This window comes from Megalobrama amblycephala, linkage group LG3, assembly GCF_018812025.1.
Source record: "Megalobrama amblycephala isolate DHTTF-2021 linkage group LG3, ASM1881202v1, whole genome shotgun sequence".
Taxonomy (NCBI): Eukaryota; Metazoa; Chordata; class Actinopteri; order Cypriniformes; family Xenocyprididae; genus Megalobrama; species Megalobrama amblycephala.
The window spans coordinates 37,584,364-37,600,429 of record NC_063046.1 but is presented as its reverse complement, the minus strand read 5'-3'; positions in this window follow the sequence as shown (position 1 = coordinate 37,600,429).

The window sequence follows — 16,066 nt, the reverse complement described above, 5'->3', positions numbered from 1 at the left end:
TGTATTTATTTATTTTCAATTATTTGTCCATTTTGTCCAGTGAAATCATTTATTTTTAAAAGCTCAACCTAAGGATGCAATTGTTCATGTTGAGTGTCTTTAATATTCCTCTCATATTCTCATTGATCAACTATAGCAGTATTTACAGCGTATCAATGTGTCATTGTTAACTTTCATCTCATTTCTCCAGACCTCTGTACGGTTCATCCACCATCGCAGCATCTAGACAGACACAGATTGCGCTATAATCGAGCGCTTGATTGTGTGTGCATCCAGTGCCATGTTTCTGACCCATGTGTTACAAGTTATGAGTGCTCTGTGAAGCATTAGATCTCTACACTAATTGTTTTGTCAATGATGGTGGCGTCTGAATGTGTCTTTTAAAAAGAAAGCAACAATCTTTCTTTTCAGTGTCAAGAGTTCAGAGTCAAGACCAAACCCTCCAAGAACAAATCCCTCTAAAAATGGCCCAGATTGTAGGAGTCCAACAACTAGGCTGTCCATTTTAATTAAATGCAATAAACATGCTGCATTTTAAAGCCTTACCTACAACCCACTTAACTACAACACTTATTTACAGCCCATATGTGTAATTAAACTTAAAGCATAATTCAAATTTAAATTAAACATATATAATTTTGAGAATTTGGGAGTTTAGATTGAATTACACAAAACTTTTAACTTGCTGTCAATGAGCTGTTCATGCATTCACCATTCCTCTCATATCTGTTGCATCATAAAATATGATTGGTTTATTATGTGATCTGCACACTGAAAGACGGTGAATCAAAGGAAGTGATTAACAACTGGTTATCCAGTCGTTTGAAACATTTCTAGGCAGAGAAGATAAAGGATAAGAAGAAGTGTGAATCTTTTGCAGCAGTATTTATTAACCAAACAAATCCAGAAGATAATCAAACACAGAGCAAAGAAACTTAAACTAAAACAAAAATCCGACACCAAACTGATGAGTAGCCTATAGTTAATGACACAGGGATAACAATGATCCTAACCAGACACAGGTGAACTTACTATCACATATGTAGAAGCCAACCCAACCAAGGAAATAGGAACTAAACACAGGAAACTAGGGCCGTGTTTAAGTCCGGGTCAAGTAGCCAATCACGCTGCAACTGAAGTGATCGACAGCTTCAGTCATTACAAAAGGAGCGCTCTCTGCTTGCTTTCTGTATATAATCTATTCACAATTTGAATAAAAGTTTTATTTTTCATGCTGCTGAGAGGACCAATGGTCACATATAGCTACTTAGACCTCCAAGTTTCTGTGTAGCCTATATGATTTTTTGCACATTTGTTCAAAACTGCCTATGGGTAGATTGTTGACATAATGTAGGCAAAATTTTTGTATTATTTACATGACAGATGGATTTTTTTAAATCTTTTTTCTGTTAATTTGTTGGGCTGTGTGTCTCTTTTTCTTAAATTCATCAACTGCCTAAAGCCGCGCACGCACTTAACGATTGTGAGGCCGATTATGAATGTAAATTGATACTTATGACTGATCACGCTCAAACGCGTCCAGTCAGAGCCAGTTGCTTTCAGTCTGCGATTACAGTCGGTGTTCAGATTCCATGTATAAGTATTTAAATCTGCTTCAGTAGCAGGAAACAATCGCTGTATGTTGAGCACAGTCTTAGAATGTTTTAGCTAGTCGTTAAATGTGTGCCCGGCTTTAAGGGTGCGTTCACACTTGTAGTTTGGTTTGTTTGGTTCATTTGGTCCGGACCAAAGAAGAAGAAAAAAAAACATTTAGTACTGGTCCGATTAGCGTTCAGATTGGCAATTTTATCACCGAACCAAAAGATACTGAACCTAAAGGCATAGGGATACATTCACAACATGATTGGTCGGGTTTTATGACGTATTGCCTATTTTGAGACGGAACTTACAGAACATCCAAAACAATGCTTTGTGCTGAGGTATATGCGCTCGTTGTGTGTGCGTAGTGGTGCGTAGCCTGCATGCGATGGTATTTTGGCTAGCTGGGAACTCGTGAAGAGCTTTTAAAATGTGTAAAGTAGTCAAAACAGTGGCGGGAATCTTTTTCATCTTTGAAACGCCTCTCGGGCAGGCAAGTGCAACTCCTATCTCTTTGAATGGGGAAACATCAAATTCTCCAAAACTGTTTGCCAAGCTTTCAATTAAATTTCATATTTGTAATCATCAATGAAATCTGACAACAACTGTCTCATAAATTTTGTTTCTAAATGCTCGAATCATGATAAAAAAACAGTATTTTTCAGGCTGGATCAAGCTAATGCGCATGTGCAGACCTAAATGCGCGTCTTTTGTGCCTCATTTCGGAGGTGCGAGTCTGACTGTTTCTATAGAAACCGGTGCTTCTAACGGCCGCTGCAGTGACACAGTGATTTTACCAGTCGGCGATTGGCTCTTATTTAGAAGGCGGGACTTATTCCGCCATATTGCGCGTTGCACTTTCTCCCATTCAGAACAATACGAGTGACCCGTCTTATGTTATTCTATAGTCTTTGGTTTTATTGCTTGTATTACATGAAAAAAATAAGTACTTTTTGTCTACCTGATGTAGTAGATTTTAATGCGGGTGCAGTTCGGGTCACTATCTTTATATGAAACAGGTTGGGTCGGGTACAGAATTAAATTAGTGCTGCTGTTGGATAATGGGTCGGGTGTTCTATCAAATACTGTGGGTGCGGATTTACTGAACAGGACCTGTGCAGGACTCCAATATCTTACACCAGAGTTGTGTGGGGTGGGGTTAAATTAAGCGCAACTTGTGTTGCATTGTGGTCTACGGATTTGCCTAAAGTGTACGTACTGAGTAGACTCGCTACGAGGGTTCAAGAGTCTGTCCAAATAAACTTCCCTCATGCACTTGATGAAGTTGAACAAACTTTTTTAGGTATTCCCTCAAAGGGGAAGTGCTTGTTAGGAATGTTGGGAGAACAAGCTCACCAAAAGTTTTCCTACGTGGCCGTTTTCCATTCATATCAGTTGCAAACTCACATACACACACAAACACACACGTACACAAACATTCACACTTACTAAAAACGTGCATTCAAGTCACTCCGAGTGAGTGTTTTTGTTTTGTTCCTTGTTTTATTTTGGCTATTTGACCATTTTTTAACGTGCTGACCTGTTGATGAGTGTTTTTGTTAACAAGTGTTATATCTTTTGGTTATATTTTTCATTGAAATTTTGTAGAGAAACAGACTCTTGAAAACATGGACTATTAGGCTAATTAATACTAAATTAATAAAGGCTAATTAATAAGTATATGACACAAACTACATCAAAGGCTTCTTGATATTTTTTATTGTATCAAACCGTTGTGTGAAAAATGGCAATTTCCCCCAACCTTTTGTTATTTCTACTTTCATACCTGTGTCATATAAAGGAAGTACTTATTTCTACAATTGTGTATTGCTGAATTTGGAACAAACTTATGTTTGAGCTCTAATTGGATCAGTGGTTCATTGAGAGTCATCAAGTGTATGATTCTAAGCTAATTGATAATTGAAGTGATTTTCGACTTGAGAAAATGTGACAAGTATGTAAGCTGCTGTGTGGAAAATTGTAAAATACTTTTTGTGAGGTCATATGTTAGTCTTTGTACTTTTTGTTTCTTTGCGACTTATGCACCACCACACACAATGAAAGACATTACCTTTATTGAGCACTCAACATTATACACTGATACACTGTTAAAAAAAAAAAAAAAAAAAAAAAAAAGATAGGTCTTGTCATTTTTGTTAATATATAATAATTATTATATATAATAATAATAAGAATAATAAGAATTAAAAATAAGGGGTATATTTTATTAAGGAAATTGTGGTTCATTGTTGTATAGAACATATTGAGAACATTTCAGTAATAAAACCAAGAGATATATTTTCCTAATTTTTTTTTAAGTACACTTGAGGTTTGAATTGAGGAATCGGTAAAGCTGATAAAATTAAGGAAATAAGCCAGTCTACCTATTTATTTTAAGAGAATTAGTTCAGTTATGCTGTTTTATTTAGAGACAGCATTTGATAGTGATTGTTAGTTCCCAGCATGCTTTGTATATGGCTGGAAATGGAGAGTAAATTTTGAAATTAAGTGTTATTTTTTGTGTTTTTGAGTGAAGGGAAACATGTTAATGTTTAATGTTCAGTTATGTTTGACATTTGAAAGAGTTTCTGTTATTTTGAAGTTTTGATCATTCCCATTGTGCAGAAGAGAAGAGCTTATGGTTAGGTTGTGGATAACTGCATGTACTAATACTATGAGATATGTTGCTTTGTTGAATGTGCAATAGTTTTGGTAATGCAAGTGCAATAACAAGTGTGTTCCTGTGCTGTTTTTGTACCAAATAACAATTTTTAAAGCGTATACACTAAACATATGGCCACATTACCACCCTCCCCATCCACTTTGGTGGATAGTGATCTTGCTCCAGATGTTCCTACTGCAAGCAGGAAAATGGGACAACAGATTGTGCAACATTCAAAACGACCTCAACTACCAAGTACTTCTATTTTCTACTCCAAACCCACACAGCACCACAAAACTCCACAGGGATCCAATGTCTGTTTTGCTTCCATGCCACCTGCTGACAGCCTTCTTGTCCAAGGCCAATCCGGGGAGCAGTGACAAGATCCTATGCAATTGTGCATCTCATCTCTAGAAACACAACATGACTTACTTGGTTACCTACCTTCCCTACCACCTTAACTGCAACAAAACAACAAGAAACAAGAAATGGATATTTAAAGCCATGAGAATGCTACTAACAGAGAAACAACTAAATCCTGAATCTACTTTGTGTGCCAAATTTCACTTTATGGTGGAACAACTTCAGCTGAAGTTACAGTAGAACATCAAGACCACCCAGCAAATTTTTCAAAAAGATCAGGAACATCTCTCTGCAGAAGTTAACAGAGGCAACATCAAGATGGATGAACTACACAAAAAGATGAAAACTGAACTTCAACTTAAAATGAACATCAACTTCAAAGCTTATAAAAGAATCAGTGCAGACATAGAAAGGGAAAGTGCATCAACATCTACAACTCCACACACCATAGCTGCTCCACCAATATTTGGTGATGCCATAAGAACCAAGTCTGGTTGGGACAGTACGGCGCAACCAGGGCTTGACATGAACTTATTTTGCTCACTAGCCACTGTGGCTAGTGGTTTTCCAAAGTTACTTGCCACTTAGCATTTTCAACTCATTGTCAGCCTCAGACTGAGCTATTGCACCCGAAGGCATAAGCGTGCTTTGGCTCCCAAGAACATAGCTGAAGTGTGTAATAAACATTGGCTGCCTTATATACCTGTATGTCCAGGATGTGGCCAGTGTTTAGGGCCCCCAAGAGTGACCCCTAGTGTCTCTCATTCGACAAAACATTGAAGTGAGTAACAGAAAGGGATCTTCTGTTTTTGGTAGACTTAATTCTGCCTGGCGCCCGAATGAGTAAACCCCTAAATGAATTCCTTCAAATTGCAATTAAATTCCTTTTTGTTAGGGTGTGCCACCATTACATGCTGTTTGTGCAAATTGTTTTGAGAAATTAACCAACTGTTTGCAAATATTAAGGATGATTTGAGAAATGTACCAAAGTGACAGAGTTTTCTCAGTCGATAATAAAAAAAAAAAAATCAAAATCAAATGTGATGTGAAGAAACTAATTGTTCAGAGATCTGAATTTATTGTTTTAAGAGAAGAAAAAACAAATTTGAGAATTGAGCCAAAGCAATTCAGAAAAAATAAATAAACATCCAGTAACATTTGATCAAAAAACAAACAAACAAACAAACAAACAAACAAACAAACAAAAAAAACACGGTGTGTAAGTTCTGCCATTTCCCTTGCAAACTCTGACCCCAGTTTGGGAACCACTGCATTAGGCACTGATCAGTTGAAAAATCCTGCGCATTCAGCCTTGTTCTCTAAAATCTAAGAATCACTGTCACAGAAACTATTAAAGCAACTTCTGGCGTTTGAAGCAATTTGCAGGATTACCCAAGTTTTACACTGAAAAGCTGACAAAACAAAATTTCATGACATTCCCCCGATGAAAGTGCACAAAAGACGGATCAGACTGTCTGTCTGTCTGCATTGTTCCTGGAGGGTTAGAGTAATTATCTCCTGCTGGTGTTATCCCTGTTGCTGCTGGCAGTGTCGTAAAGAGAGACTTGAGGGAAGAAAGTGTCGCTCTGATCTGTCGTGTGTGATGACAGAAATGTGAAATGGCAGGAGGCGACACTGCGAAGAACTGATCCATTCAACTGTCTCTCTCCCTAGTTTAGTTCAGTGCAATTTATTGACATAACATCCCAGCTAAAATATGAAAATAAAAAATGTTCTATGAATGTTTAGCTAATGTACGTATTAGTTTTTTTTTTTACAGTCATTAGGACACATTTTCCAATACTTAGGTCACTTTTTCAAAACCCTTCACACAGTTATCCTAACCAACTTTCAACCTGGCACATCAGTTAATTTCACATTCAAAATGCACTAAAACTACCAAAACACTTAATACATGTCTAAAATAAACTGATTCTTCCAGAACACTTGCAAAGGTTGTCAAACAGCAAACACACTTTGTCACCTATAAAACAATCGCCTAAACAACACTAACAACAGGTAACATTGTAAGTTTTCTTTTGTAAAGTTTCTTTACAAAACAAGAATGACAATCTCTACTGTTCAGAATTCACTGCAATAGGCCTATATGTTACTAGTCCATGTTTACATCACAGTACAAAATTATTCCTAAGTTTTCTCCTTTTGTACAGATGGCAATGAAATGTAAAGACTAACACCTGTTTAGGTGTTCAGCAACACTGGAATATATTTCAGTATGGCATTACTGTAGAAATGTAACAAATTGCTGTCTTAATACAAAATTTAATATGTTAGGTTTTGAACTTAAGTTTAACAGCTTTAAAAAGAGTATGTAACGTGCAAATTGGCCTGTAGGTATATAGAGCTTTGGTTGTTCTTGTCCAAGTGAAAAATGTATTCAGGTACTTTTAAAGATGTCGTCATTAAGTGCATTTTGTGCCAAAGCAATGATAAATAACTATCCACTGTTCAGAGACTGCTGTTGTGCTGTGTGAAGAGTTTTAAAAAGTGACCTAAGTATTGAGAAATGTCCGAGCGAGTTGTGAAGTTATGAAAACGTTATTTCTGAATGTTCTCTCAAAACATTAGATGAACTTCCAACTTAAACTTTGCAGGAAAAAAGTTACATAAATGTATAAACAAAACACTTGAATGTGGGTAAGTGGTTTCATTAAAAAAAAGCAACATTTGTAAAAAAATGCTGAGAAAGTTGCATTTTTGTAAAAACAAGTTGCATCCCAAATGATGCACCATACACTGTTGTATACACTATGTACTCAACCATGTAGTGTATGAATTTTATGAAGTTATTTTGTCATTCAACATCAGTCTGATAACCCCTCTCCCTCCGCTACATAATTAAAGCTGTGACAGTTGAGTGCATGAAGTGTCCAACGCTCATTTTTCAGTTAAGTGCATCATCTGCATATTTAAAGTGCACTTTTTCTTTCTGCACTGTAAAACTGAACAGTGAAATTAATGAAGTTTGTTTCACTCAAATAATATTGAAAGTTCATTGTACTTAATAGAAAAAAGTTGCATTGATTTCATTGTAGTAAGCTGAACTTAATATGATTGAGTTGCAGCAGATTTTTAATTCCCAGAATGCTTTGTGTCAGACTGTATAAATACATGTTGAAATTAAGTGTTATTTTGTGTGTTTTTGCACAAGATTAACATAGGGAGACACAAGTTACTGATTAATGTTGTGTTATGTTGTGATTTACAGGGCAGGGGGTTCTGTTATGTTAGTTTTGTAGGGTTACCATTGTGAAGAAGATTAGAGTCTGTGGTTAGGTTGAGGATGGGTTGCCAAACTTTTAAGACCACATATACTGTATGTTGTTTGATTATATACATGCAAGTATATAATAAAAGTCTCTTTGTGATGGGTAAGGCTGAGAACTGTAGGAGAGAAGGGATTCCAGTGACATGATTGGTAACGTCTGTGCACCTGTAACTAAGATCCACTGGAGGCAAGCTTGCACAACCCAATTGCAGTTTATTGACTTAAACATAATCAAACATAAAACAAAGAAAGACTTAGCATGAATTGGCTTGGCTACTTGACTTGAAAACATGAACTCACCAACAGTGAGTTCCAGGGGCTCCAGGGGAACTTGGACAGACATGTGAGGGGGCTCTGGCGAAGCATCCATAATGGCTGTAGACTCTGGCGTGTCAAGCATGACGTAAAGAGGCTCTGCCGTGGCAGGCATGACGTGAACTGTCTCTGGCTTAGCAGGCATGATGTGAACAGTCACTGATCTGGCTGGCATGACGTGAACAGGCATGGCGTGGATAACTCCAGACATGATGCTCGGGCTGTGGAGACACTCTGGTGTGGTGGGTACTGTTGGATTGCAGGGCTCCTCGTACGCAAAACCCACAGTAAATGAGGAGCCGCTCAGTAAAAGTGCAAAGTCAATGTACTGAGCCAAAGTCCAGTGTGAGATATTGTCCGGCATTAGATAGGCCAAGTGCTCATTTAATCCACATTGAAACATGTCTTTAAGTGCCACATCATTGAATTCAACCTGGCAGGAAAGTTCACAGAACTTCACATAATCCTCCAGGGGACGATTCCCCTGATGCAACCACAGTAGATCAACTGCTGGGTTCATCTTTGTAGGTCAAGTATTCTGTAAGGATAGTCCACTGAAGGCAAGTTGCAGAACCCAAGTGCAGTTTATTGACTTAGACATAGTCAAACATAAAACAAACAAAGACTTAACATGGTTTGGCTTGGCTACTTGACTTGAAAACATGAACTCACCAACAGCGGTACATGGACAATATTTGACAAGAAAACAATGAAACATTAGGGCTATTTATACAGAGAGACTAATGACATACAAGGAACACCTATGAACAATCAAGACAATGACTCAATCACAAAACAGAACTGAGAAACCACATGACAAAAACAACCAATGACAACACTACTCACACTGTTTATACTACAAAACAGCATAAAATAGTACATGGGTACCCAAAGATTGCAATAGTTCTTTCTGCTTACCTTGAAACAACTTAATCAGTGCACTTTCTAGCTAAATTGCTCCCAAACTGCTCCCAAACGTATGATTGTTGTCTATCATAATAGTATAAGTATCCCTTAGTTCTAAAATACTTACAGTATAAATAATTTGTTATTTTCCTGGTTGTTACCCCTTTATTCCCAAGACTTTACATACTGTTCCCCTATACTTACATGTGCTTACTTTATAGGTACACTATAATTACTGAAAGTTACACTGTAAATTTGTTGTAATTACGCAGTACTTTCCGGACTGTAATCTAAAGCATTACCCAAATATTAGATGGTGCCATTGTTGGGCCATGGCCTGGTACACACTCGACGATTTTCAAATCTTAACCCATTTTAAAACTGTGGAAGACCACAGACATAATTCCTGTTTCAACCGATTTTTAGCTTTATAATCCTCTGAACGCACACACTAGATGATTCGACCGGACTGCGAGACCACACACCTGTTGACTGCAGGAACGATTTCACAGTAAGACGAGATCTCACCGAGTCTCGCAAGATCAAACATAACTTGAGAAGATAAAAAAATGGAAGACAACCGACGTTGTCAGCTGGCTCTCCTGCTACACATTCTGCTTTACAGTGAAAAACAAATTAGACCCAAAAAAAACATGGGTTATCTTCTTTCTCAATATGTTTTTGGCTGCCAAATTTCTGCTAAAACAGCACGCACCATCCCGTAAGTGATGCTTACTGAGTCTCATTGGCTATCGTGGGTATCACCTCAGTGTGATGTTTCATATTAACGATTTGAGATCGGGGAAGCTCAAATCGGGCCGCACTAGCCCCCCACCCCCGCCTGATCATTTGGGGGTGCAAATCTAGCTTAAAATTGGGCTTAAAATCTTCAATTGTGTGGCCAACAATGCAATACAAAATACAGTTCTATCAAAAAAAAAAAAACAAACAAACAAAAAAAAAAAACTATTTTTGTTAATGATTTTTTGTATTGAATGAGCATGCATGGGAACCTTAATTTAATTCAGTTCACAAAGGGTGGTTTATCTTTTTTTTTTTTTTATCTTCAAGAATGCATTCAGATAGATGATCAGAATTAGCAGGCCATTTTACTTAAATTCAGAGCATTCGCATGCTTCTCAATGGTCAGCATGAGGAAATCTGAGGCCTTGACGAGAGCAGTTTTTTGTCTTATCGAATAATGAACACAGCCGGTGGTGAGTCTGAGTGCATTAGCAGCAGCTGCAGGGGCCAAACCAACACCTGCAGAGAGTAAAACTCTTCATTTAGATCAATATTCACATCATTAACCTTTACTGGCCCTACACTAATGGATCAATAAAACTACAGAGGAAGAGCACAGCAGAGAAAAAAAAACAACGGGATGGGAAAACGAGTGTGTTATAATGTTAACGTCATGCAATCAGATGCATGCTGGGAGCGCTTTGCCCTTTTCTTTAGGACTTTTGCACAAAACCTTGATGATCTTTGACCTCTGACTCAAGCCTTGAGTAACATGGTAAGGTTCCAAGAGATTCACATGCAACTCCCTGTTGTGTTTTTGATGACTTCGCAAATTGCAGCTCTGATAAGTTTCTTTATATGATTATTTGATTGCATTATTTACTGCAGTACTGTGGAGCATTAATCAGAAGTAATTTTCAATAATTCAATGGTCTGGACTGGAGGTACAACAACAAAAGACATCTTTCAGGTTTTTAATCTAAAGGCTGCAAACTGTACTAAAGAGCAGGTTTAGTGGCACTTTTAGGTTAGTAGGCACATAAGAGCACATCTTTAGAGTCTGCACAGAGAAAACTTTAAAGGGGTCATTGAATTGAGAAATCAACTTTTCGTTGAGTTTTCAATATATAAGAGGTCAACGTACTATAAGAATATCCGGTAACGCTTTAGATTACAGCTCGGAAAGTACTGTGTAATTACAACAAATTTCCAGCATAACTTTCAATAATTATAGTGTAACTATACAGTAAGTATGTGTAAGTATAGGGGAACAATATGTAAAGTATTGGGAATAAAGGGGTAACAACCAGGAAAATAACATTAAAATAAATAAATAAAATAAAATAAATATTTTATAACTAAGATGTACGTATGACATATAACTAAGGGGTAAGTATGACATTACAGGCCGTAAATTAAAGTGGAGCTTGTTACCCTCTTATTTCATGTAGTTACAGGGTAAATATGACATTACAGGCCGTAAATTAAAGTGGAGCTTGTTACCTCTTATTTCATGTAGTTACAGGGTAAGTATGACATTACGGGCCGTAAATTAAAGTGGAGCTTGTTACCCTCTTATTTCATGTAGTTACAGGGTAAGTAATTAATAAAATGCAAACAATCTGATATCACTGACTCTGAAACCTTTATTTGAAAAACATCTTTATTAAAAACAGGTCTACAACACTTATTCATTTTTTTAAATCAACTTTTCATTTCAAACTCTAAAGTCCTGACAGAAAGTTTTTTTTAACAAGTTTTGTCCGTTTTTTGGTTGTTGTTGTTTCTCACTTGGCTTTCTCCTGCTCTTGTTTCTCAGCTGATGAATCTTAAAGGGATAGTTCACCCAAAAATGAAAATTTGATGTTTATCTGCTTACCCCCAGTGCATCCAAGATGTAGGTGAATTTGTTTCTTCAGTCGAACGCAAATTATGATTTTTAACTGCAACCGCTGCCGTCTGTCAGTCAAATAATAGCAGTGGATAGGAACTTCAACTATAACAGTAAATAAAACTTGCTTAGACAAATCCAAATTAAACCCTGCGGCTCGTGACGACACATTGATGTCTTAAGACACGAAACGATCGGTTTGTGTGAGAAACCGAACAGTATTTATATCATTTTTTACCTCTAAAACACCACTATGTCCAACTCCGTTCAGCTTCCTGTTAGTGAGGTCAAAAAAACGCGTTCTGACGACGGAAGTGATGTCTCGCCCATGAGCGCGAGACAACACTTCCGTTGTCAGAGCACGATCAGACCTCACACACCGGAAGCTGAACGGAGTTGGACATAGTGGTGTATTAAAGGTAAAAAATGATATAAATACTGTTGCAGTTAAAAATCATAATTTGCGTTCGACTGAAGAAAAAAAGTCACCTTACATCTTGGATGCCCTGGGGGTAAGCAGATAAACATCAAATTTTCATTTTTGGGTGAACTATCCCTTTAAGAAGGAATCTCATTGCTGTTCTGTATTATAAGAAAATACAGTACACCCCGAAATTTTCTCATGGTTTAGGCTATTCATCTTTTCGCTTCTGACCAACTGTCACCAGCGCCTGCATGAGAGTCGACTTTGCATTTGAAGAAGCATATTAATGAGCAACGTGAAGCTTTCATGACGTTCTCGCAGGAGATTCGTGTGAAACTCGTGCGAGAACTGCCGTCTCTGTTATTCTGTCTTGTTTGTTTCTCATTCTCATTATCTGTTATTCTGTGTATTTTGTTGTGAGCATTACTAAAAAAATAATAATAATAAAAAAAAAAAAAACTGACGGCATCCAACATCTGCGTGAGTTTCTCGGCACACCTACGTCACGCTTCATGTTACGTCAAGCATGAACTCTCAACTAGAGGTCTACAAAGAAAACCCGAGACCCGAGGACCCGGGACCCGACCCGGGGCCGTACGGGTTCGGGACTATATTTTAAATGGTCAGCCGGGTCTGGGTCGGGTCCTAATCTATTACTTCGGTTCCCGGGTCTGATTAACATTGTGTGTATACCCGAGCCGATCTGATTCGGAGATCACCCGGCCGTGTTCAGAGTCAGTCAGCGCTGTGCGTGTTTTGTAACTTGCAAAGTATGAGCCGGGAAATAAGGTGAAAAAACACGAGTGACCCCAGCCATCAGAAGCAGAGTGGGCAGAGTTAATGCAAACGAACGGTGATCATCGAGTTTTACTATTCCTATCGTGTGCAACAGTAATGCAAACAAACTTCAAATCTCAAGAACTTGCACATTCGCATTTAAATAACATAGCCTATTTCAAATCATTAACAAAATATGAACTATCACACGAATGTTTTCTGTGACGCTTAAAGCTTATGTTTCAGGTTGCTCCAGCTAACGCGCATGTCTCATGCGAGCGCACTTTCTTTCTCCTGTTTTTATAATAACGTTATGCCGTCTTGTTATATCTAAAGTTTTGGTCAGACTCAGCTCAGAAAGCACAGAAATGACCGCAAATAAGTAATGCTAACGTCAGCGGCCATGTCACTGAACAAGCAATCGTTATTATAGTTCAAAAGGGCAAACAGTCAAAGTAATTTTATTATGTGAGTTGACTCGAGTCTCGAGATACAACGAAATAATGCAAAACTGCAAAGTCGCATTTGTCATTGTGACAGCAAGTGAACTTTTAAAGCTGGAATAATGAGTGGATTAAGCATTTCAATTGGCAAGAGAGGAATAACGGATGGACTTTCTTGGCAAGTGCATCACAGTCAGGTACAAAGGAGAAAGCTATAGCCTACTAATATTAGGTAAGACAACACGTTTTATTTTCGCAACTTGTTTATTGACTTATTAATAGCAATTTGCTGTGGAATAGACCTATGTGCCGATCGGGTCCAGACGGGTCCAGTCGGGTTCGGGTCCAGCTTAGACAGGTCCGGGTAGTACATTTATGGCATTTCTCGGTTCTGCACGGGTTCGGGTCCAACTTTCAAAATAATAGTCGGGCCGGGTCGGTTCCGTGTAGCACATTTACGGGTCTCTTCGGGTTCGGGTATGAATTTTTGGACCCGTGAAGACCTCTACTCTCAACCCTCGCTTGCACGCACAGAAGACAGTTGGTCGAACGTTTTAAAAATATTCAAATATTTGGTATTTTTCTTACAAATACGTATCGTTTCACTTCAGAAGACATCGATTCATCCATTGGGGTCGTATGGATTACTTTAGTTATTGATGTTTGTGCTGTTTGATGTTTCGACTTTTAGGAACACATGAGCTTGCATTATAAAGCGTTCCCAGATTATTTTTTTTTTTTTTTCCGAAAATCCTTTTTGTGTTCATCTTAAGAAGGAAAGTCGTATACATCTCAGATGGCATGAGGGTAAAAGATGAGTAAATGGTGAGCACATTTCCGGGTGTACTGTATTTTCTTTTAATACAGAATAGCAAATGGGATTCCCTCTTAAGATTCATCAGTGGAAAGAAAGAAAAAGAGGAACAAGAAGAGGAGGAAGCCAAGCAAGAGAAACGAATAAGAAGTGTTGTAACTTTAAATCTGTTTTGAAATAAGTTGTTTTTCAAATAAAGTTTTCCAAGTGATTTTTATTTATTTATTTTTTATTAATTACTTACCCTGTAACTACATGAAATAAGAGGGTAACAAGCTCCACTTTAATTTACGGCCCGTAATGTCATATTTACCTTGTAACTACATGAAATAAGAGGGTAACAAGCTCCACTTTAATTTATGGCTCGTAATTTCATACTTACCCCTTAGTTATATGTCATACATACCCCTTAGTTATAAAATATTTACAGTATAAATAATTTGTTATTTTCCTGGTTGTTACCCCTTTATTCCCAATACTTTATTGTTCCCCTATACTTACACATACTTACTGTATAGTTACACTATAATTATTGAAAGTTACTGTTACGTGCTGCGCGTGTTTTCGATGTTTTTTTTTTTTCCTGCCTCTGTTTTCTGTCCTCTGTGCTGTCTTGCTCTCAGGTCCACGCTGATTGGAGTAGGTGACTGTCACTCTTCATTACGGTGTCGTCTCTGCAGCCAATCAAGTGCCGCCCTGGAAGTTTAAAAGTCTCCCGGCGTGTCTTGTTCAGCAGTGCAGTTTGTGTGTGTCTCAGGCGTTTTAGTTAGAGCCTGTTATACTCTGTATGTTTTGTTCCTTTTGGCGTGTGAATCCGACACTTGACTTTGTCTATGTTAGAATGTCGAGAGTTAAGAGTAACTGATTACCCTTTTGGGGAAACAGTGAACAGGTAAGCAGGTCGCGCGACATACATATTGCCCGCAGTTATCAAGTGTTAGAAACACCAGGTAAGAGGTGAGCGCCCTTTCTTGTATTTTGGTTTTTATTTAAGGGTAGGTATAGTTATGGCGTCGGGTGCGCCGAAGATCTCGGGTTTTCTTTTCACATTTTTCTTTGGTTAGTAAGTTAGAGGGTTTGAGAATTTAGTTTATGAATTGTTTTGTTTTATTCCTTTCTTTATTTTGGCGCCACCCTAGTTCCTTTTCCCCAGTAGTTAATTGTAAATTTCTTTATCCATTCTTCTATATAAATGCATTGTATTATAGCGCACTCACACTGGTTAGTGGCTTCGGCTTGACGTACCAACATTAAACAAATTAATTGTACCCGCTTTTGTGTGCCTGGTCTTTTCTGCTGCCCGCTCCATTACAGCAATGTTAAAAACTAAATGTTGCGTTCTACCCTAGACCTTTAAAAGTTCGTAACATTTAATGGGGGCTCGTCCGGGATAAATATCTCCCGTGATATTAAACATTGCTGGAGTGGGAAGTAGAATGGCCATGGCTCTTTTGTAATTTGTTTGAAGGGCGTGACTGGTTAACCGGGTTTGTTTCGGCGTGGCAATGGCCGATTTTGATTTGGATAACTTCGTTAGAACGCCGTCTGTTGAGCGGCTTAACAAGTGCCGAAAAGATGATTTGCTATGCATCGCTGCTCATTATAAAATTGCGGTTACGAAGCAACAGCTTAAGAGAGATATTAAGAGCATTATCGTACAGAGGTTGGTGGAACTGGGTGTTTTGGTTTTGCCTGCTGGAGCAGACGAAGATTCTCTCAGCACCGACGTTCACTCAAATGTGTCTGGTGATGAGGAGCAGGGTGGAACGGCTGAGGTGGAGGGGTCTGAGACCAAGGCTGTTCTGCCGCCCTTTGAACCTTTTTCTCCGATCTCTGTTG